Source organism: Cetorhinus maximus, chromosome 33, assembly GCF_964194155.1.
Source record: "Cetorhinus maximus chromosome 33, sCetMax3.hap1.1, whole genome shotgun sequence".
NCBI classification, from domain to species: domain Eukaryota; kingdom Metazoa; phylum Chordata; class Chondrichthyes; order Lamniformes; family Cetorhinidae; genus Cetorhinus; species Cetorhinus maximus.
The window spans coordinates 1100778-1122084 of record NC_135911.1 but is presented as its reverse complement, the minus strand read 5'-3'; the positions used below and the strand labels follow the sequence as shown (position 1 = coordinate 1122084).

The 21307-nt window shown below is 47.9% G+C and overlaps 1 long non-coding RNA gene across 3 annotated transcripts; it reads left to right on the top strand.

Moving 5' to 3' along the window:
• Window positions 1-4166: 4166 nt before the first annotated feature.
• On the top strand, window positions 4167-18105 carry LOC144671656 (uncharacterized). 3 transcript variants are annotated; one of them, XR_013573984.1, is made up of 3 exons: window positions 4167-4528; window positions 7509-7721; window positions 16634-18105. It is a non-coding gene; the product is annotated as an uncharacterized LOC144671656 (long non-coding RNA). The 3 variants fall into 3 exon arrangements; XR_013573983.1 differs by lacking the exon at window positions 16634-18105 and adding an exon at window positions 9373-9464 and having other exon boundaries at window positions 4222-4236; XR_013573985.1 differs by lacking the exon at window positions 4167-4528 and adding an exon at window positions 6413-7054.
• The last annotated feature ends 3202 nt before the right edge of the window (window positions 18106-21307 follow it).

Genomic DNA, 21307 nt, shown 5'->3' with positions numbered 1-21307 from the left:
GGATTGAGGGTGTGAGGGTTTGGGTGTGGAGGGTGTTGGGTTTAGGATGTGGAGGGTGTTGGGTTTAGGCTGTGGGGTGTGTTGGGTTTAGGGTGTGTGGGGTGTTGAGTTTAGGTTGTGGGGGGTGTGGGGGCTGTTGAGCTTAGGGTGTGTGGGGTGTGGGATTTTGGGTGTGGAGGTTGTTGAGTTTAGGGTGTGGGGGTGTTGAGTTTAGGGTGTGGAGCGTGTTGAGTTTTGGGTGTGGGCGATGTTGGGTCGAGGGTGTGGGTGTGTTGTGTTTTAGGGTGTGGGGGATGTTGAGTCTATGGTGTGGGGGGTGTTGGGTTTAGGGTGTGGAGAATGTTGAGTTTAGGGTGTGGAGGGTGTTGGGTTTAGGGTGTGGAGGATGTTGAGTTTAGGATGTGGAGGGTGTTGAGTCTATGGTGTGGGGGGTGTTGGGTTTAGGGTGTGGGGGGAGTTGAGTTTAGGGTGTGGAGGGTGTTGGGTTTAGGGTGTGAGGGGTGTTGGGTTTAGAGTGTGGGGGGTGTTGAGTTTAGGGTGTGGGCGGTGTTGAGTTTAGAGTGTGGGGGTGTTGGGTTTAAGGTGTGGGGGTGTTGGGTTTAGGTTGTGGGTGGTGTTGGGTTTAGGGTGTGGGGGTGTTGAGTTTAGGGTGTGCGGGTGTTGGGTTTAGGGTGTGAGGGGTGTTGGGTTTAAGGTGTGTGGGTGTTGGGTTTAGGGTGTGGGGGTGTTGGGTTTAGGGTGTGAGGGGTGTTGGGTTTAAGGTGTGGGGGTGTTGTGTTTAAGGTGTGGGGGTGTTGGGTTTAGGGTGTGGGGGTGTTGGGTTTAGGGTGTGGGGGTGTTGGGTTTAGGGTGTGGGTGGTGTTGGGTTTAAGGTGTGGGGGTGTTTGGTTTAGGGTGTAGGGGTGTTGGGTTTAGGGTGTGGGGTGTTGGGTTTAGGGTGTGAGGGTGTTGGGTTTAGGGTGTGGAGGATGTTGAGTTTAGGGTGTGGGGGGGTGTTGGGTTTCCGGTGTGAGGGTGTTGAGTTTAGGGTGTGGGGGTGGTGTTGAGTTTATGGAGTGGAGCGTGTTGAGTTTTGGGTGTGGGCGATGTTGGGTCGAGGGTGTGGGTGTGTTGTGTTTTAGGGTGTGGGGGATGTTGAGTCTATGGTGTGGGGGGTGTTGGGTTTAGGGTGTGGAGGATGTTGAGTTTAGGGTGTGGAGGGTGTTGGGTTTAGGGTGTGGAGGATGTTGAGTTTAGGATGTGGAGGGTGTTGAGTCTATGGTGTGGGGGGTGTTGGGTTTAGGGTGTGGGGGGAGTTGAGTTTAGGGTGTGGAGGGTGTTGGGTTTAGGGTGTGAGGGGTGTTGAGTTTAGAGTGTGGGGGTGTTGGGTTTAAGGTGTGGGGGTGTTGGGTTTAGGTTGTGGGTGGGTGTTGGGTTTAGGGTGTGGGGGGGTGTTGGGTTTAGGGTGTGGGGGGGTGTTTGGTTTAGGGTGTGGGGGGTGTTGGGTTTATGGTGTGGGTAGGTGTTGGGTTGAGGGTGTGGGGGTGTTGGGTTTAGGGTGTGGGGGTGTTGGGTTTAGGGTGTGGGGGTGTTGGGGTTAGGGTGTGAGGGTGTTGGGTTTACGGTGTGGGGGGGTGTTGAGTTTAGGGTGTGGGGGTGTTGGGTTTAGGGTGTGGGGGTGTTGGGGTTAGGGTGTGAGGGTGTTGGGTTTACGGTGTGGGGGGGTGTTGAGTTTAGGGTGTGGGGGTGTTGGGTTTAGGGTGTGGGGGTGTTGGGTTTAGGGTGTGGAGGATGTTGAGTTTAGGGTGTGGGGGTGTTGGGTTTAGGGTGTGGGGGTGTTGGGTTTAGGGTGTGGAGGATGTTGAGCTTAGGGTGTGGGGGGGGTGTTGGGTTTCCGGTGTGAGGGTGTTGAGTTTAGGGTGTGGGGGTGGTGTTGAGTTTATGGAGTGGAGGGTGTTGGATTGAGGTTGTGCAGTCAGTTTTCCTTCCTGACCCTCCTCCCTCCAGTTCATGGCCAATGAATGCAGAAAGACGGGTGTATGAGGCCGGGTTGGTCATCCTGAGCTCTCTCACTTTCTCTCTGGCTAACCCAGCTCCTTCCAGCTGGAGCAGAGTTACATTCTGACCATGGTTCCTACAAGGTGCTGGTCTAGTTTATGATTTCCTGCGCTGTGAACAATGGAGCTGCGCCATATTTCTTATTGGCAGCTGCGGCAAGTGACGTCAGAAGAGAGAGCCCTCCCTCTGCGCATGTGCGGGTTGGGAGATTTACACCCCCGCCCCCTAGCGGTGAGGAGGAGGTCAGACAGGGGCAAGGCCGTGAGAAAGTGAACAGCTGAGAGCTGGGAGTGAGTGGAAGGGCCGAATGACCTCTTTCTGTGCTGTAACCATTCTCTGAATCCAGTAAACAGTCAACCAATCAGCAGAGTGCCTGGAGCAGGAGTAATATGTGAGAATATGTGGAATCGGTCAGGAGGTCAAAAGTTCCTTCTCCAAAAATGTTGGCGAATAGTGCACAGGAGCGGCCGAGGCTTAACCGAGAAGCCCGGAATGCAAACGTAGTTCCATTGTTCAAAAAGGGATCAAAGTGCCAAACAATTATAGGCCAGTTAGTCTTACATCGGTGGTGAGCAAATTAATAGAATCAATCCTGAGAGATAGGATTAACTGTCATGTGGAAAGGCATGGACTAGTCAGGAATGGTCAGCATGGATTTGTTCAAGGAAGGTCTTGCCTCACAAATTTGATTGAATTCTTTGAGGAAGTGACCAGAAGGGTTGATGAAGGTAGTGCAGTGGATGTTGTGTACATGGATTTTAGCTTGGCATTTGACAAGGTCCCACATGGCAGATTAGTCAGGAAAGTAAAAGCCCATGGGATTCAGGTTATGTGGCAAATTGGATAAAAGGTTGGCTTTGTAACAGGAAATAAAGGGTAATGATTGGTGGATGTCCTTGCAAATGGATATTTGTCTCAAGTGGTGTTCCACAGGGCTCGGTGTTGGGACCCTTGCGGTTTGTGTTATATATTAACGATTTGGACGTGAACGTGGGGGGCACGATTGGGAAATTTGCAGATGACACAAAGATTGGCCGAGTAGTGGATAGTGTAGAGGATAGCCATAATCTCCAAAACGATATAGATGGGTTGGTGGAGTGGGCAGTAAAGTTGCAGATGGATTTTAACATAGAGAAGTGTGAGGTCATTCACTTAGGAAGGTCAAACAGTTACAGGGATTACACAATAATTGGGAATATACTAAGAGGGGTAGATGAAGTCAGAGATCTTGGCGTACAAGTACACAGGTCCCTGAAGGCAGCAGTTCAAGTAGACAAGGTTGTAAAGAAGGCATATGGAATGCTCTCCTTCATTGGCAGAGCTTTAGAATATAAAAGTAAGGATATGATGTTGGAATTGTATAAAACACTGGTGAGGCCACAACTGGAGTATTGTGTGCAGTTCTGGTCACCACATTACAGGAAGAACGTAATAGCTCTGGAGAGAGTGCAGAGGAGGTTTATGGGAATGTTGCCAGGGTTAGAAAAGTGTAGCTACGAGGAGAGATTGGATAGGTTGGGGTTATTTTCCCTGGAACAAAGAAGGCTGAGAGGTGACTCGATTGAGGTGGACAAAATTATGAAGGGAATAGATAGAGCGGACAGGATAAAATTGTTTCCCTTGATGGAGAATTCTAGAACCAGGGGACACAGATTCAAGATAAGTGGCAGAAGGTGTAGGGGGGACATGAGGAAGAACTTTTTTACACAGAGGGTAGTGGGTGTCTGGAATTCGCTGCCCAAGTTGGTGGTAGAGGCAGAAACTCTAAACTCTTTTATAAAGTACCTGGATCTGCACCTAAAGTGCTGTAAGCTGTAGGGCTATGGGCCGGGTGCAGGGAGGTGGGATTAGAAAGGGGACCTGGGTGTCCTCGGGCTGGCATGGACATGATGGGCCGAATGGCCTCCTTCTGTGCTGTAACTTTTCTATGGTTCTAAGCATGCGCACTACAACATGCTCAGACCATTTGAACTCAGCCTTCACGCGGGACATGCGCAGTACTCGCGGCTGCCTTGCGCAGGCGCACATCGGAGCATCTATTCGAATCATGCGCACTGTCAGAGGCCCGGCGCACATGCGTAATTTCGAGCAGTCCTCGGAGCATGCGCAGTGTAAGAGGACGAGCACGCAGGCGCAGTTTTGACCTGATCTCAGAGCATGCGCAGGGTCAGTGTGTGCTAAGTTCCAGAAGCTTCTGCAGTGCGTGAACCTCAGGCAGGGGGTAATAAACCGAAGGCTTCGGTGCTTCAGGACCGGGACCGGAGTGGAGGAGGGGCAGCAGTTTACATTAACCAAACTATTGATCCAGGGGAGCGTTCTTCACCTGATTGGATCAGATCACGGTGTCATGAATGGCTGTTCCGGCAGAACTTTCTGATTGGCTGATCCTGGATAAACGTTGGGCCAGCAGACGTCCTGATTGGCTAACGTCCGATTTCCATGGCGACGGCGGAGCCCCCTGATTGGCTATTCCCGGTTTCCCATGGAGACGGTCAGTTTGATCAGGCGGGCGGGGGAAGGGAAAATAAATCAGGCCCGAACCAACTGGAGGGTAAATTACAGGAGGGACTGGGGGTAAATTACAGGAGGGACTGGGGGTAAATTACAGGAGGGACTGGGGTAATTTATAGGTGTGACTATGGGTAAATTATAGGAGGGGCTGGGGGTAATGTATAAGAGGGACTGGGGGTAAATTACAGGAGAGACTGGGGGTAAATTATAGGAGGGACTGTGGGTAAATTACAGGAGGGACTGGGGGTAAATTACAGGAGAGACTGGGGGTAAATTACAGGAGGGACTGGGGGTAAATTACAGGAGGGACTGGGGGTAAATTACAGGAGAGACTGGGGGTAAATTACAGGAGAGACTGGGGGTGAGTTACAGGAGGGAGTGGGGGTGAGTTACAGGAGGGAGTGGGGGTGAGTTACAGGAGGGAGTGGGGGTGAGTTACAGGAGGGAGTGGGGGTGAGTTACAGGAGGGAGTGGGGGTGAGTTACAGGAGGGAGTGGGGGTGAGTTACAGGAGGGAGTGGGGATGAGTTACAGGAGGGAGTGGGGGTGAATTACAGGAAGGAGTGGAGGTGAGTTACAGGAGGGAGTTGGGGTGAGTTACAGGAGGGAGCGGGGCTAAATTATATTTATTATTTATAATAATAATAGAAAAACCCCAACTCAACATCCCCTACACAATAATCTCTGGAACCTCCTCCGGCGCCTTCAACCCTCCACATCTCTATAAGCTCCTCAAGCTCATATAACCCTCCGTATCTCAGTTACTTCCTGCAGCCTCTACAATCCTCCCTATCTCTGGAACCTACTCCAGCCCCTACAACTCTCCTCTTTTTGTAACTTTCTTCAACCTTCATTTTCTCGGTTACTTCTTCCAGCACCTGTAACCCTCCATATCTCTGTAAAGTTCTCCAGTTCCTGCAGCCCTCCCTATCTCCGTAACTTCCATCAGACTCTAAAGCGCTCTCTATCTATGTAAACTGCTGCAGCCCGTACAATACCTCTCCATCTCTCTATACCCCTGCAGCACCTGCAACACACCTCAACCCCCTGACCTGTTTCTCTGACTGTTGGACATCCCAGCTGCTGCTGTTGCTTTTGGACACTGACCTGTTGCTTTTATGTGTGCAACTGCTGCCTTTGGTTGTTAGCATCAGAACTCCATACCTGTTGATGTGATTTTTGGAACCCTCAGCTTCTCCCATCACTGCTCACCCCCACAACCCACTGGGCTTTCGGTTGAGAGCACCACCTCTGGCTATGTCATTTTGACTCCACAAACACCCTTCCCCTCACCACACGCCTTCCGCTGGTATATCTGGAGCCTCCCAGCTCCAGTTGTTCCACTTCAACTGGTGACTTTACAGATGGAATACCCTCACCTTGTTACTGTTACATTAGGAAACCCCAACCTGTAATATTACTGTTCGAAATGTCAGCACCTGCTTCTGTTACAGTTTTACCACTAACTGTTGGCTCTCCCCCACCCCCAACACCACCTTAAAGTGCACCGTGAACTCCCATTATTACAGTTTGTCATTCTTTCTCACTGGGGTTAATGTTGCTGAGAGTTATTCAATATGTCCCCAAACGTCTGCCAATGCATCTCTACTGCCTTGCCTTTTCAATTCGTTTTAAATTCCGCTTCAGCCAACTTTCGCTTAATACCCTTATGATCACCTTTATTTCAGTTTAATACACGAGCCTTAGACCCACCCTTCTCACCTTCAAACGGAATGTGAAATTCTATTATGGCATGATCGCTGTGGCCAAGAGGCCCTTTAGTATGAGGTCACTGATCAGTCCTGTCTCATTGCACATTGGCAAGTCTTGAATAACCTGGTCCCTGTTTTGCATTAGAGGAAATTGTCCCAAATATGCACTATGAGCTAATTTTCCAGGTTACCTTTGCCAATCTGATTTGCCCATTTAATCTTTCGATTAAAGTACCAGGATAGATGCAGTACTCTTCTAACAAACCCCAGTTATTTCTTCCTGTATACTCAGTCCTGCAATTTAACATCTTTTTTTATTATTTCACCGGGTGTGGGCGTCGATAGCTAGGCCAGGGTTTATTATCCATGCATAGAACCCCTATTTGGTATTAATCTCAAAGCAGAACCCTTTCTTCGTTCTATCTATGTCATTGGTGCCCACGTAAACTACGGCAGCTTGAAACTCCCCCCTTCAAGTGCAGCCCAGCCCCGAGCAGGCGTCCTGGACCCTGGCACCAGGCATCAACTGTAACATCACCTACTAGACTCTCGCATCTGCTGCAGAAAAATCCGTGAGGAAGGGAGATGAATAGGGAAATTACACATTAGGCTGGGAGCAAAAGTTCACAAATTTATTCATCATTGAATCAATTGACGAATTGAAGTGAAGGGATATTTCAGCACATTCTTCAATTGCTCTCTGAACTTAGTCTGGGTCACGGCATAAATACAAGTGTTTGTGCAGCAACTCAGGAGCTGCAGCATGAAGCCCAATTCCACCACAAACCAATGCAGGTATATAATTTCGTACCCCAAAAATGACATACGTCTCCATATCGAATAAAGCATAAATATTGACCATAACAAGACGAAATTTGCTGAGATAACAAACAGTAAAGTGATGGATTTCCTCTGGCTCTCCATCTCTGGGACTCTCCCCACTGCTGTGAGCCCGGAGTCTCCTGCGGGCTCTGCTGCTCACTAAAATGTGTCTGATCGTGGCAACATTGAGCAGCAGAATCAGTACAAATGGGACACAGGGGGTTAGAATGTGATGGAGGAACTCTATTGATACCCAGGCTGTCGATTGCACAGCTTCCTCTGTCGCATAACAAAACCAGGGGACGTTATCCAGGGTATACCAAGCTGTTAATATAAAATACCAGAAAATATTCTTTAAGCAGCTCACCACAGTCACTGTTCCCAAAACCACAGCCGCTGTTTTCTCAGTGCAATATTTACTTTTCAGCTTCTGGCAACAAATGACAACATATCGATCGAAGGTGAAAGTGACGGTGAACCAAACAGAACAGTCAGTGGCTGAAAAAAGCAGGACGGCGTGGATATTACACACAGGGATCGACGCCAGGAAGAGAAACTGATCGGCAAATAAAATTGGAATGTGTCTCAATATCAAGTCGAATATAGCGACCAGCAGATCCCCTGCTGCCATGGCCACCAGGTACCGAGTAACACATTTGGAGAGACCACATTTGCTCCTAGAGAGAGTCACAATCGTCACTAACTTAACTGTAAGGAAGGAAAATAAATGGAGAAATTATACATGAGGCTGGGAATGAAGTACCAGTTTTATTGAGATTTTCCATGGTGTTGCTGCATTGGATTGGGCCTGAAAGGGCAAACAGGATGTTCTCTGCTTGGATGGAAAGCAGAGGAGATTAAATGATGAAAGGATGACGCTGGAATTGTTGATTTCAAAGTTCACCAAAATCGTCCCCTCCCTCCTTTCACTGCATGGTTTAAAAAACATTTCCACCTCTAAACACTCACAGCTCTGGCAAAGGATGATTGATGTGAAATAATGGATTCAGCCTTTGCAATACATTATTGGAATAGCAAATGTGTGGGGTATGACATTTAGGGAGTCACAATACAAATAGTTCAAATGTATCGGAGATGCAAAACAGGAAGGCGTGCAATATCTGTATCAAACCTTGAAGGTGGCAGTTCAAGTTAGCAAAACTCTCAATGAAGCTTTTGGGATTGTGGGTTTCATCAATAGAGGCACAGAGTGCAAAATCCAGAAATTTAGATTGAAGCGATACAAAATATCACTTTGTCCTCACCTGGATTGATGGGGGGAATTTCGCTGGCCTGTACACATCATAAACGAGGCGGGATGGGGAAGGGTGGGGAATGGTGGCAGATTGGCTCCCCGACCATGTCACGCTACCGATGGCATGAATGGAGCCTGTTTATGACAGGCTCCCTTACCACATGGAGGCAGAAATCCAATTTGGTTTTGCAAAGCTGCTCTTATTTAACTTTTTTTATTCTTTCAAATTATGTGAGGGTCATTGGCGACACTGCAATTATGTTCCAGCCCTAATTGCTGTAGAGAAGGCGGTGGTGAGCCACCTCACTGAACTGTTGAGGTCCATGTGATTTAGGTATTCCCACAGTGCTGTTAGAAAAAGAGTTTTAAGAATTTTGAACCAGTAACAGTGAAGTAAAGGCTATGTAGTCCAGGTCAGGATGGTGAGCGGCTTGGAGGCGAACTTTCACATGGTGGTGTTCCCATGTGTCTGCTGCCCTTCTTCTAGATACTAGTGGTCAGGAAATTGGAAGGTGCTGTCTATGGGACCTTGGTGAGTTTCTGCATTGCATCGTGCACATGGCACTGATGCCAATGTGCATCCGAGGTGGAGGGAGGGAATATTCAAGCTGGTGCGTGGGGTGCCAATCAAGCGGGATGCTTTGTCGTGGACGATGTCAAGGTTATTGAGTAACACTCTCCCAGGCAAGTGGGGAGGGTTCCATCACACTCCTGACTTTTGCCTTGCAGATGGTGGGTAGGCTTTGGGGATTGTGAAGGTGAGTTACATTCCCCAGGATTTCTCACCCCTGACCAGCTCATGCAGCCACAGGACTTATGTGGCTGACCCAGTTCACTTTCTGTTCAATGGTAACCAACAGGATGGTGAGTGTTGGCAATGCCATTGAATGTCAAGGGGAGATGGTTTAATTCTCTCTTGTTGTCGATGGCCATTGCCCGGCAGTTATGTGCCACAAATGTCCCTTGATACCACAATCTGACAAATGCTGCCTTTATGTCAAGAGCAGTCACTTTCACTTGTATCTGGCTGTATCAGGTCGTCATGCTGAATACCACAGACACACTTAGTGCCTGAACATGGGCCAGATCTTCTGGTATTGAGGAGGTGAAGAGATTTCTCAGCCGTGTCGGGGGTTTTGAGCAGCGCTGGGTGTGAGCAGTGTCCGAGGGGCAGCGTCGTCAGGGTGAGCTCAATCGGGGAGTGGGTGGGGGCGGGGGTGTGAGCAGCTTTAGTTTGTTGGTGTGCAGTGTCCGGGGTGTATGATCAGTGTTGGGGTGTGAACCGTGTTGTGGGGTGCGCGATGCCAGGGGCCTGAGCGGTGTGGGCTATGGGGTGGTGAGCAGCTTTGTTTAAGTTGAAGATCCTTGCTTGCAATTGGAGCATGTCACTTTCAATTATTACATGGAAATCAGTGGTGTAATGATCCCTATTTCCCAGATCTTTTAAAACATTACTCATTTACCCTGATTCATCACACAATAATAGATCTAACTTAATCCCAAGATAGCTCCACAACAAATTGTTCCAAAGCTCTGTCATAAAGCATTCCTCAAACTCATCTTCTACACCACTATTGACAAATTGAGTGCCCCGGTCTATATGACGATTAATATCCCCACAATTATTACATTAACTTTGTTACAGCCGTCAATGATTTATGGTTTAATATTCTGCACAACGATATAACTACTGACGGAGGAACTATTAACAACTTCCAGCTGTGTTTTCTGACCTTTGATTTCCAAATTTCCACCCTTAATGATCCTACTTCATGATCTTCAGAGACCAGACACTTTTCATTAATATAAAAGCAAAATACTGCGTTTGCTGGAAATCCGGAATAAAAACAGGAAATTCTGGAAAACAGACCCAGCAGCTCGAGCAACATCTGTGGAGAGAGAAGCAGAGTTAACCTTTCCAGTCTTTATGACCCATCCTCAGGGCCCATTAGGGCCCATCAGCAGCCCTGAAGAAGGGTCATACGGACTCGAAACGTTAGCTCTGTTCCTCTGTCCACAGATGCTGCCAGACCGGCTGAGATTTTCCAGCATTTTCTATTTTTAATTCATTTCTCACTCATGTCCTTCTGTTATATTTTACAATCAGGGCTACTTCTCCTCCTTCTTCATTTTGTCTGTCTTTCCAAAGCATTGGGGCTGTAACTTCTGAGCTCCAGGGCAATGCACCCTGGGGAGGTGCGGGCACCCCCCAAAGATATACTGGGATAGCCAACCCTCCTCGGGAAGTTCCCAGGTAAGGATTGTACGGCAATTTCCTGGGAAATGCAAGCTTTCCTTGGGCAATTGCCCTGCACTGTGCAGCATCCGACAATGTGATTTAAGTTGCAAATTTCGGATGTTTCTAACTGTCTGACACCAATATATACCCAGAAAAAGTTAGAAGAATTAAAACCACTTCTAACTGACAGGTAACAATTCTACAGACCCATTCGAACCCCACCCCCCCTCCACCCCGTCACCTTACTCACCCCGCACCCCAGAAAACTCATGGGACTCCAGCAACACCTGACAGGGTTTCACCTGCCTCTGTCTGAACTCTGCCCCTCCGCCATCATGACACCCCCTCCAGGGCCCTGACTCCAGAATTCCACTGTTCACCCGAGGCCCAACCTTGGGACGCAACACCACCCGAAACCCATCAGAGGCTCAACCCCCAACCCACCCCCCTTCGGAGGCCTGACAACTCCAAGGCCTGATCGGACCCCCTCTCATCACCACCCGACATGACACACCCCCATCCTGAGGCTTGACACAAGCTGCCCAGAATATCCGCCCAAATCCTCCCCACTCACCCTCTCCCTGGCCTGCCAAGGACCTTGAAGCTTGGCTGATCCCTTAACGTGCCTGGTTCACAACACCCAGTGATGTGTGAAAGGGGGGCATGTGGGCCTTTTCCCTTTCCACTGTGCTACACTCGACCCTCGCCCCCGGGGGATGTGCTGCGCTTCCCGGACCTCAACCAGCCTGAGTCGGAAGGTTGGTCGGTGTAGGATCGTAAAAGAAAATCGGGGAAGAAAGTAGCAGCAAAGTGTCAATCCCACTCTGATTGCCCCTCGCTGGAATGTCAGGCCCGGGAACCAATCTTGTCTAAGCTGCAGCCACTAATGCAGATATGCTTATCTGGGATTTCAGTGCAATCCACGGATTCCCACATGCTGCACTCACAACACACCTCCAACCCCTGTCATTTCTGTCCAACCTAGAAGTTTAATTGGTCGATTAGTTAAGGATATACACAGGTAAAGTAACAGAAAGCTGCACGGAGACAATGGAAGTAAACTCACCAACTCCTGGCCGCAGAAAACAAGTAGAAAAAGGAGCAAAATAAAAGCAAAAAAAACACTGCGGATGCTGGAAATCTGAAACAAAAACAAAAATAGCTGGAAAACCTCCGCAGGTCTGACAGCATCTGTGGAGAGAAAGACAGAGTTAACGTTTCGAGTCCCCATGACTCTCCATCAGAACGCAGAAAAAGGAACAGCTCTTTGTACCTCTGCACCTAATTCCCACTTACAACCAAACTCACAGCCACGTACTGTCTACCTCTCACTCCAGTATAGTCACCTCTCTGTGCATCCCCTTTCTCTGTGCAGCTTGAAAAAAAAACTGCCCTGCTTATATAGGACCTCTGATGAATCATTAGCCAGCTTAGCTTCCTGTTAGAGTCATTGATGCCTTTTGATCCAACTACTGTCAGCTAATTGACAGATAACTACCACTGCCAGGCAGCTCTCTGTTTATCAAGGCAATTTAACTCAATTGAAGGTTGGAATTTCTATGTCACAGGCTGACTGTTAACCTAAATTTAAAAAGAGAGTTTAAAAAAAAACTACGAGTACGTATGTCCTGAAACAAATTCTCAACTGCACACTCTGTCTCTGCCTTACTCCAATGTAACCTTCTCTCCATACGTCCTCTGACTGGATACAGAAACTCACAGGAACAACAGCAGAAGGCAGGAGGGCACAGTAAAGGGCGAGAACAGTAATAATTAATAACATGGCTTATAGGATAAATAGCTCGATGGAGAGACTTACCAGGGACACCTAAAATAGCAAGGATGGGATAGTAAAAGAATTGAATGAACCGAAGTGCACAATAGATCTTCCTGCCCAGAAACGTTCCCTAGCAAGACGATCCAACCAAGAAGTTAAACCTCCCTCCATTGTTGTAAGATTCCAATCTATTGTTCCCAGATTCTGGGAGATCTCCCTCTCCCAGCACCAAATGATCCCTGTTAGTGCCGCCAGAGTTGATACTCCTTCTGCCAACATGGCAAAGCACCTTGAAAGGAGTTCCTTATTAACAGAGGAGAAACCCTCCAGTGACACCGTTAGGATCCATGGGGAGTGGCATTAATTATAGTCATGGAACAAACAGATTCAGTTAACCCCGTCGATGCAACACGTTTCATATCACAATAATTTAGAGCACTTAGCCAGTCTGGATAGAATGCATGAGGGATGAAAAGGATAGGAATGGCGGTAATAGCGAAGGAACTGGCCACAATCAATCCTCCTTGGATTTGGAAGTGGTGACAGGTGACTGGAGGGTTGTAAATGTTACACCCAGCCTACAAAAGGAAAAGGGGGGATAAACCCTGGAACTACAGAGGAGTCGGGCTAACACCGGTGGTACTCTGAGGAAATTTTTACAGCCCAAAATCTGGCAAAAAATAATAACTCGTGTCTTGGAAAAAAACCATGGGTTTCTAACATGTTCCTTGCATGGCCTCCACACCTGAGGTTCACATTCTTCCAACTGCTGTAGAGACATTGGAACACAGGACTTAGGAGCACGAGTAGACCATTCAGCCATTGAGCCCGCTCCATCATTCAATGAAATCAAGCCTCAACTGCTTTCTGCGGAAGAGAATTCCATAGACTAAGGACCCTGTGGGAGACAGGAAATCTCCTTGTCTTCATCTTAAATGGTACACATCTCAATCTTAAACGGCATCCACAAGTTCTCGTCTGCCCCACAAGTGGAAATATTCTCCGAGCAACTACTCTTATCAAGTCCCATTAGCATATTGTATGACTCAATATGATCAGCTCTCATTCTTATCAGCTGCAACGGGTATAGGCCTAACCTGTTCAAACATTCTTCATAAGATAAGCCCTTCATCCAAGGTAAGAATCCAGTGAACCTTCCCTGAACTGCTTCGAGCACATTTATATCTTCTTGATCCAATAAGGAGACCAAAACTGTATGCATTACTCCAGATGTGGTCTCACCAAGGCCTGGTGGAGCTGAAGGACAGCCTCCCTACTTTTATATTTAATTTGCCTTATAATAACTGTCAATATTCCATGTGCCATCCTAATCAATTGTTGTACCTGCAGACTAACTACATTGTGAATCATGTCCAGGAGACCCAGATCCCTCTCTACCACCAAGTTCTGAAATCCCTCTGAAATTACAGGAGAGACTAGGGGTAAATTACAGGAGAGACTGGGGGTAAATTACAGGAGAGAGTGGGGGTAAATTACGGGAGAGAGTGGGGGTAAATTACAGGAGAGAGTGGGGGCCAATTATAGGAGAGAGTGGGGGTAAATCACAGGAGAGAGTGGGGGTAAATCACAGGAGAGAGTGGGGGTAAATCACAGGAGAGAGTGGGGGTAAATCACAGGAGAGAGTGGGGGTAAATTACAGGAGAAAGTGGGGGTAAATTACAGGAGAGAGTGGGGGTAAATTACAGGAGAGAGTGGGGGTAAATTACATGAGAAAGTGGGGGTAAATTACAGGAGAGAGAGGGTAAATTACAGGAGAGAGTGGGGGTAAATTACAGGAGAGAGTGGGAGTAAATTACAGGAGAGAGTGGGGGTAAATTACAGGAGAGAGTGGGGGTAAATTACAGGAGAGAGTGGGGGTAAATTACAGGAGAGAGTGGGGGTAAATTACAGGAGAGAGTGGGAGTAAATTACAGGAGAGAGTGGGGGTAAATTACAGGAGAGAGTGGGGGTAAATTACAGGAGAGACTAGGGGTAAATTACAGGAGAGAGTGGGGGTAAATTACAGGAAAGAGTGGGAGTAAATTACAGGAGAGAGTGGGGGTAATTTATAGGAGGGGTAAATGATAGGAGAGGCTGGGTGTAAATGATAGGAGAGGCTGGGTGTAAATGATAGGAGAGGCTGGGTGTAAATGATAGGAGAGGCTGGGGGTAAATGATAGGAGAGGCTGGGGGTAAATGATAGGAGAGGCTGGGGGTAATTTATAGGAGAGGCTGTGGGTAATTTATAGGAGAGGCTGGGGGTAATTTATAGGAGAGGCTGTGGGTAATTTATAGGAGAGGCTGGGGGTAATTTATAGGAGGGACTGGGGGTAATTTATAGGAGGGACTGGGGGTAATTTATAGGAGGGACTGGGGGTAATTTATAGGAGAGGCTGGGGGTAATTTATAGGAGAGGCTGGGGGTAATTTATAGGAGAGGCTGGGGGTAATTTATAGGAGGGACTGGGGGTAATTTATAGGAAGGACTAGGGGTAATTTATAGGAGAGGCTGGGGGTAATTTATAGGAGGGACTGGGGGTAATTTATAGGAAGGACTGGGGGTAATTTATAGGAGAGGCTGGGGGTAATTTATAGGAGGGACTGGGGGGTAATTTATAGGAGGGACTGGGGGTAATTTATAGGAGAGACTGGGGGTAATTTATATGAGGGACTGGGGGTAATTTATAGGAGAGACTGGGGGTAATTTATATGAGGGACTGGGGGTAATTTATAGGAGGGACTGGGGGTAATTTATAGGAGGGACTGGGGGTAATTTATAGGAGGGACTGGGGGTAATTTATAGGAGGGACTGGGGGTAATTTATAGGAGGGACTGGGGGTAATTTATAGGAGGGACTGGGGGTAATTTATAAGAGGGACTGGGGGTAATTTATAGGAGGGACTGGAGGTAAATTATAGGAAGGACTGGGAGTAATTTAAAGGAGAGACTGGGGGTAATTAGTTGGAGGGTCTGGGGGTAATTTATAGGAGAGAGGGGGTAATTTATAGGAGAGGGAATAATTTATAGGAGAGAGGGGGTAATTTATAGGAGGGACTTGGGGTAATTTATAGGAAGGACTGGGAGTAATTTATAGGAGAGAGGGGGTAATATATAGGAGAGAGGGGGTAATTTATAGGAGAGAGGGGGTAATATATAGGAGAGGGGGTAATTTGTAGGAGAGACTAGGGGTAATTTATAGGAGAGAGGGGGTAATTTATAGGAGAGAGGGGGTAATTTATAGGAGGGACTTGGGGTAATTTATAGAAGATACGAGGGTTTATACGAGTCCTGGGGGCCCACATGACTTTTGGGGTAATTTATTGGAGACACTGCAGTTTATTTCTAGGTGGGTCTGGGGGTAATTTTAGACTGTTAGTGATTTACAATCAGAGTTCATTCCCCACTCTCCCACTCATTCTCTCTCCCTCTGCTTTTTCCCACTCTCTCCCTCCCTCACTATGACCTCCTGTCCACTAACACTGCAAATTCCTATCATTTATCCCAGTCTCTCCAAGTATTACCCCCAGTCCCATTACTCCTGATTGTTTTCAGTCAGCCCAGGTTGAAAGATGCTTCAGGGGAACTTTTTTACCCTGAACATCTACTCACCATTCGCTGAATGTTCTCCCAAACAACTAAACGGTGAGGGCAATTTTCATCTCGTTCAATAAAAGACGATTTATTTTCAGCGAAGCAAATTCTCCCAGACCTGAACTCCGCTCCCCCACAGACATGCAGGAGCATGTTCAAGCTGGGCCAGTCCATGGGAATCCCTACTTAACCAATCAGAGCCTTCTGATGGAAAAGACCAACCATTGCGGCAAGAGACTCCCCAATTCGGGCCGGAGAAGGCGGCCCCATTGAGCCGCTGTTGGGTAAAAACTTTGCGAACAGCCTCCCTGGCCGCCCACCTGGGGCCAGGCTGTGGTCACAACGCACCTGGGGCCATTTTGGTGTGACCCAGAGAGTGGGTGGGATTTCAGGGTGTCCGTGCGCAGGAGGGAAAATCATTGTCCCATTGACTTTATTCACGCTCTGCACACAGGCTGGAGAACTGAACCCAGCCAGAGTAGACAGAGGGAGAATACTGGGAGTGGAGGAAGGAAATGGTGGAGGTGGTGAGATGGGTTTGGATTTCAGCCCAGAGAGAAGGGAGAGTATGTGGGACGAGGATTGACAGCGTTGGGGAAACGAGAGGGAAAAGTGCTGCACAGAAACACACATTTTTCTGGATTTGCACCTTGTACTGACGGCAATGATGTTTGTAAATTCCTTTTCCCAGGATATCGTATGGGGAGGAATTATAGAGAGGGAGCCCTCAAAGCAAACACCCGACACCGTCACTCGATTCACCTGGACCGGAATATCATCAGCCTTTGGATGTGAACGAGAAATGTTTGTGTTTTCTGCCTGTGGGAAAAGATTTCAAAGGTCAGTGTGACTGGAAAAGCACCAAGACAGGCATACCCGACTGTGAGTGAAACGCATACCCGACTGTGAGTGAAACGTGTACCCAACTGTGTGTGAAACGCATACCCAACTGTGAGTGAAACGCATACCCGACTGTGAGTGAAACGCATACCCAACTGTGTGTGAAACGCATACCCAACTGTGAGTGAAACGCATACCCGACTGTGAGTGAAACGCATCCTCGACTGTGAGTGAAACGCAACCCCGACTGTGAGTGAAACACATACCCGACTGTGAGTGAAACGCTTACCCGACTGTGAGTGAAACGCTTACCCGACTGTGAGTGAAACGCATACCCGACTGTGAGTGAAACGCATACCCGACTGTGAGTGAAACGCGTCCCCGACTGTGAGTGAAACGCGTCCCCGACTGTGAGTGAAACGCGTCCCCGACTGTGAGTGAAACGCGTCCCCGACTGTGAGTGAAACGCGTCCCCGACTGTGAGTGAAACGCCTCCCCGACTGTGAGTGAAACGCCTCCCCGACTGTGAGTGAAACGCCTCCCCGACTGTGAGTGAAACGCGTCCCCGACTGTGAGTGAAACGCGTCCCCGACTGTGAGTGTTCAGTGAACTGACTGTAGAAAGAGCTTTAACCGGTTACACAGCCTGAAAAAACATCGCCCCAGTCACAGTGGGGAGAAACCAGAACACGTGTTCTGTGTGTGTGTGTGGATGAGAACTCAACTGACCCTCAAGCTGGAGAGACACAAGCACAGCTGCACCACGGAGAAACCATGGAAGTGTGGGGACTGTGGGAAGGGATTCAACTACCCATCACTGCTGGGAACACATCGCCGCAGTCACACCGGGGAGAGGCCGCTCACCTGCTCCGTCTGTGGGCAGGGATTCACTCAGTCGTCACAGCTGCTGACACACCAGCGAGTTCACACTGGGGAGAAGCCGTTCACCTGCGCCGTGTGTAGAAAGGTGTTCACAATGCGCTGACACACCGGCGAGTTCACACCGGGGAGAGGCAGTTCACCTGCGCCGTGTGTAGAAAGGTGTTCACAATGCGCTGACACACCGGCGAGTTCACACTGGGGAGAGGCAGTTCACCTGCGCCATGTGTAGAAAGGTGTTCACAATGCGCTGACACACCAGCGAGTTCACAAGTGACTGTATGGGTTGGATTCTACCGGTATTGCTGCCATTAATCAGACCCAGGACTGAACTGCGTTCGTTCTGACTGTTGGAGTTTGTTTCTGTTGATGCGAATAACCCCTGTAACTGGCCTGGAGTTTAATATTCTGAATACATGTCAAATAAATCAGCTTTCTTTTGATTACCCAGGGTGTTGAGTATTTGATGTCTGCAGGTTAAGAGGAAATTGGCTGATATCCTGTTACCGTCTGTTTCATTGTTTTTGGAGCCTATCTCCTTTCTAACTCTCGATCAACGGTTTTCAACCGTTTTTTTTTTTGCTTAAGGAACCCAGTGATATGTTGTGAAATTCTGTGGAACCCCAACCCTCTCTCCCTCATCCTCCCACCATATATATATTATAAAACAAAGCAAAAATAGAAACAAGGTAAAACACTATTGAATGAAACTGCAAAGCATTTTCAGGATTATTTTTCATTAAATTTAAGAACAATAAATCTTGAATAACTGAAAAATTTGGCGCAATTTTCCAGTGGCCTGGAAATTGCGTGGAATGCTTTTGGGATGTTGTGGGGAAGTCTGGTTGAAAAGCACTGACCCGGAGCATTTCAGTTCTCAGACCTTTGATTACCCTGAACTCACAGCACCCCCCATTACTTTCCAGAGTGTCTGGTATACAAAACCCGTGAACATTTCCACCAGTGTCAGTTTTGCTGCTACCAGAGAGAAAAGGACCCACCTTTTCTGTTTCACTGCTCACAACCTCACAGGATGTCTGAATGTGCTTCACGGAGTGTTGGACGTTTGAAGTGTAGACCCTGTTATCGTGTCAGGAACGTAGCTGGCCATTGACACGCGGTGAGCTCCCAGAAACAGCAATGTGACAATGAAGAGATAACCTGTTTGTGCGATGTCGATTGAGGATGGGACGTGCATTGTTATGATCGCAATAGAGAACAGCAATGTTTTTTTAAAGATGCAGAAATCCAAAATCCTGCTCATTTACTAAAATAATGAAGCCACAAGATTCCATGGGCAGGATCTCGGGCGGGTCCCTGCGATTAGCCCCCCCCACCGCGATTTCATGCTGGCCAATTAGCAACAGGAGGAGTGCGAGCGCAGAACTCTCTCTATGCGTGGGGGGAATGCCCACTGAAAGCTCCCAGAAGCCAGGGAGCTGAAGAATATTACAATCAAAAAATAAAGATTCTGCAAGTGTGCAAAACCTGCCCCCACATGGGTCTCACTCACATGAACATAAACACATGGAAAAAAAAATTAAAGTTGAAAACCTCATCCCGCCCATGGATGAGGTTTCCTAAAAAATCCAAAGGCCGCCTGGTCTATTCACCCACCAACCATACGGTTGGGTGGGCAGTGAAAAATAGGTTTAAATGAATTGGTTAATGGCCTTACTAGGCCTCTTAATTTGTCAGTGGACACGCGTCGCCGCCTCTCGCGCGTGTCCGCCCTCTGAAGTATTGCGCGATGACGTCGGGATGCTTGCCTGATGTCACCGCGTGCTATTTTACTCCCGATCGGGTCAGGCACACGCCACCCTGCAGGACATAAAATCCTCATGGTTTAAAACGGAAGAACTTTTACTGCACAAGAGTCAAACAAATCAAACAGTAACTACAATCTTAGCTAACCACCTTAATGCTCAGGATCAATGTTAGTTAAACGTGAATTAACAGGTAAATTGCATTGAAATAGAAACTGTACATTATAAGTTAAATGGCAGTGACACAGGAAACACACCTTGATATTCACAGGAGAAAGTCTGTTATTGAACACCTCGAGTGGACAGAATAGAGAAAGATCCCAACCATAAGAAATCATTTGTAAATATCGTCCACATGCTGACAGGTTCCAACTCTCAGTTTTCCATTACATTGAGGTCAATGGAAGGTGAGAAAGAGAGTTAAGGGCTGCTTCTACTGAGACACCAGATGCTGTGTAAGTTATTTTCTTTTGAGATATACCTTTTCAGGAGCTTTTGAAATGTGCCCTGATTCCTGAATGGAGTCATTTACTACAGGCAGTACTCTGAATTTGAACAGGGCCGGTGCTTGTTCCCCCAGGATGTACCATGTTTGCCCACTCCATGGTGATGTTGACCACATAATGTTTACTCTACCTTCAGGCACCAGGCCCTGAGAGGGTGTTGGTAATCATTAACTTCCATTGGATTAGCCCACCATTATTCTTGGCCAAGTACTGCAGTGGTTTGCCGTTTTCTTCTGCAGCATAGCTGACCAGGAAACTCTCCCGTTCTTACCGCCTGCCAAATTGTAAGGATTTACAGGGCTGATGATCAACCTGCTGGGCCCCATCACCTTCCATAGGCATCAGGTCCTGAATTGAGGTTTGAACTCCCAGCTTCTGGCCCCGTGGTGGGGACATTGCCACTTCACCACAAGACCTCCTACAAAAGATTTACTCTGACTTTTTGAGATGGTTGGGAGGGCATTCTAATAAAATGCCATGTTTTCAATTCTCTACTTTTGACTTGACCTTTCCATTGTTTTACTAGATTACCTCCTCCCTACTAGTGTATTTACTGCAGAGAAACCAGTCAGTACTCAGCAGAGAGAGATTTCTGAAGGTGAGGCTGCATGTGAGTGTGTGTGTGTAAAAGAGTGTGCACGCGTTAATTTGTGTGTGTGTGAGAGAGGTGTTTGTGTGTGTGTGAGAAAGAGAATGTGTGTGTGTGTGTGCGTGAGAGAGAGAAAATTGGTGTGTGTGCTTGAGAGAGAGTGTGTGACTGTGTGAGTGTGGGGCAGCATGTGTGTGTGAATGTGTGTGCAAGACAGTGTGTGTGAATGTGTGTGTGAGAGAGAGTGTGTGTGTGTCAGTGTGTGTGTATGACTGTGTGAGGCGGCATGTGTGTGTGTGAGACAACATATGTATGTGTGTGTGTGACTGTGTGTGTGTGTGAGATGGTATCTGTGTGTGTGTGTAGTGAGAGAGAGGCAGCATATGAATGTGTGTCTGTGTGCGTGTATGTGAGTGTGACTGTGTGTGGGTGTATGAGAGAGAATGTGTGTGTGTGAGTTAGTGAGAGAGAGTGTCTGTGTGTGTTTGCCTACATGACTATGTTTGTGTGACAGTGTGCGTGTGTGCGTGGCTGGAGGGCCAGTAATTGGCAGGGTTGGACTTGCCCTGCTTTGTCCTGGGCAAGGCCAACCTGGGCAGTTTTCCACATTGCCAGCTCCATGCCAGTGTTGTAGCTGCACTGGCACAGCATGGATAAGGACACAGCTAGTCTGGAGTACAAGTGTCTTAAGTATTATTACCAGACTGTTGTCAGGGCCCATAACCTTTACAGAATCCCATGCCTTCACCTATCCTTGACATCACGTAGGGTGAATAGAATGGGCTG